The following is a 3016-nucleotide window of genomic DNA, read 5'->3' on the forward strand; positions in this document are numbered from 1 at the left end:
TGCACAAGCACCGCGGGCGCCCGCGAAAATGCCCAGTGGCATATATCCTTCGCGGGGCCCCACCAAGCCGCGTGAGCCCCAGCCATCCATTTCGCGGGCGCCAGCCGCACGTCCGCAGGCGCCCGCTGCCTTCGCTGGTAGGTTTTAAATGGGCTTTCAAGCCCATTTCACTCTTTTAATTCTCCCTCTCACCTTTAAGTCCTCGCCCCACGCCTCTTATACCCTCAAGACCTCTCACTTTCCTACTAATCTCATCCCATTATCCTTTCCTCCTCCATCTTCCTCCTCCTTCCAATCCCTCACATCTTCCCTTCATCCCTCAATCTCTCATCTTTCAAGCTTCAAGGAAGTGTGCTCCTCCATTGGGTGTTCGTAGAAATTCCCGAACCAGCTTTCTTCATTCCAATGGCTTCTAGAGTGGCCTTCAAGCGTGCTAGATCGTCCGAGGGCCCTTCTAATGCGTCTCTAACCCCAAATTGGGCCGAATGGCCAATCGTTCCCGAAGCCAAGTTCGCTATCAAATATGGTTTCGAGCATAATCATGAGACGACGTGGTCCGTCCGCGAATTGAAGGCGCGTGGTCTTGAAACTCTCTTCAAACCACATGCTCACTCCTACTACCCATGCGTGGTCCGTCTCTTCTATGCCAACATATTCTATTCATGTGCGGAACCAGACAAAATCAAAACCACAATTGATGATTATGAGTATGAGTTTACCATTGATAACCTTGCTTTGGCTATATACTGCCCATTGGACTCTCCCGTGGATGGGGCGGGCTTGCCTCTCTATGTTTCTGCTCCCGACGCCACCTAGTCCGACATTGTAGGGGAGATTTGCCACGGCCAATTCATCGGCACTCAAACCATAAGCACCAACAAGTCCTTTTTGCCATGCCAGTTGTGGTTTCTTGATTCGATCCTCGCTAAGAATGTCCTTCCCATGCTAGTCCATTCCGAGTATAAGGGGGATTTTCTGAAAACCTTCTACGCCGCTAAAAATGAGTATTGGTTTTGCATCCCACAGCTTGTCTAGGATCAAATGCTAAAAATCTATAATGAATTACTCTTAGTTAGGTCACGCACTACCACCACATAGGCATTCCCTTTTCCTTAACTTATCACAAGGATGTTTAAAGATGTCGGATTCAAAGCACCCCGAGGTGAAGCTAAAGAAAATACGGTTCTTGACTTTTCTCTTGGGTTCTGGAAGTCGAGTACAGCTCAGCTTCAGACGTCCCGTCAGGCCCGCATTGGGGGTGAGTTGGATTGGGGTGCTCCAGCACCCCCAGTGGCTCTTGCTTCGCCTGTTCCTGATGCCCCTGCGCCTCCGCTGTTAGATGTCATGACCCAAGCTGACTATCTCGCCCTGAATGCTCGTCTCGCTGCATTTAGCCTGCGCTTTGATGCCATAGAGGGCGCCGTCCAGAAGACTCAGGAGAATCAAGAAAATTTATAGGCTATGCTCCAGTCATTGATTAACCGTGCGCCTGGCGCACCTGGTGCTTCCTCCTCCACTCTGATGGTGGAGTGATTTTATGCTTTCAGTTTTATTTCCCTTTTTCCCGTAGTACTATTTTAGACTTCTTTTGGGCCACGTTTGGCATTTATTTTCCAGTTTCTTTTGAACTTATAATTGCTTTCCATTTTGCTTCTTTGCATGGATTTTCGCTTTGAAATAAATTGCAATTATCGTTAGTGATTTTTGGATTCATATGATTCTTGCTCTGTATAGATGCTTTTGACAGGTTTTTGAATTCAAGTTTGGGGGTATGCTCATGGAATTCATGACGTGGTCTATTTTTGCATCGCCACTCCATTCCTCCTCAACTTGGTACTATTGTTCTTGGCACTTTCCATTTTTATTTTTATTTTTCTTATCCTTTGCCTTCTCACATTGAGGACAATATGACATTCAAGTTTGGGGGTGCATGTGCTTACATTCTTATGATTTTTGTTCATTTTTTATGCATGGTAATTAATAAAATCATGTTGTTGGGAGCAATGATAGTGTAATTTGAAATTTTTGGAATCAAAACATGTGTTTAATACTTTGCATATAGAAGCCATGAGATTTTTTTTTTGAAAATAAAGAAAAAAATTTCTCATATCGGTCTATATAAGTACTTCAATTAGATTTTCGCAGGACTTCATACTCTTTTATGCTTCACTTTGCATATTTGCACACAGGAAACCTAATTGTGAGGTATGTAACCCAATTGACCTTGACCAGGACTCAGTTGATCTGAATTAATGACCCTAATGAATGGATACCCTTGGCACATTTAATGTATGTATATATATATATATATATATATATAATTTGATGACCAGTTTGAATTCGTAGCCTTTCCAACTCGAGTTATTAAGCCCTATGAGTGTTTCTACACTTAGCACCCTAAAGCCATCTGGTTTGGGAGTTGTTGGCCTAACACTTGCTATATGGGTTGGTTAGAAAGCTTATAGGACTTAGACATTGCACGGTCATTCAAAAATAAATAAATATGGTTCGTCGAAGTTTGTAGTCTTTCCAATTCGAGTTATTAAGCCCTGGGAGTGTCTCTACACTTAACACCCTAAAACCATCTGATTTGGGAGTTGTTGGCCTAACACTTGCTACATGGGTTGGTTAGAAAGCTTAAAGGATTTTGACATTGCACGACTATTGTAAGTGATCTCTTAAGTTGATCAATAAAATTGTCATTAAGTAACAAAAGTTGTTTTGTGAATAAAGTTAAGCCTTGGGAACCTCATTTAGAAGGAGATTTAAGGATTTGAAAGCTTGTGTTTTTGGGATTGGAAAGAGAGGGTAAAAGCCGCATATTGGGAATCCAGTTCACTTTCACTGTAGTTAGAGTTAAATTCTATTTTAGAAATGATAATTGAAGTATTTATATAGGTTTTAATAAGCAATGCATAAAAGTTGTAACTTATTTTGCCATTTTGAGTATCAAGGCTTTATATATGTAAGGTAGTTTGCTTAATGAGTCTATTTCCAAATTTTTGTTGTTCCAAGT

This window comes from Cornus florida, unplaced genomic scaffold (genome assembly GCF_030987335.1).
Source record: "Cornus florida cultivar Cherokee Brave unplaced genomic scaffold, ASM3098733v1 CherokeeBrave_3.0.0_Hap2_Chr02, whole genome shotgun sequence".
In the NCBI taxonomy this organism is placed as follows: domain Eukaryota; kingdom Viridiplantae; phylum Streptophyta; class Magnoliopsida; order Cornales; family Cornaceae; genus Cornus; species Cornus florida.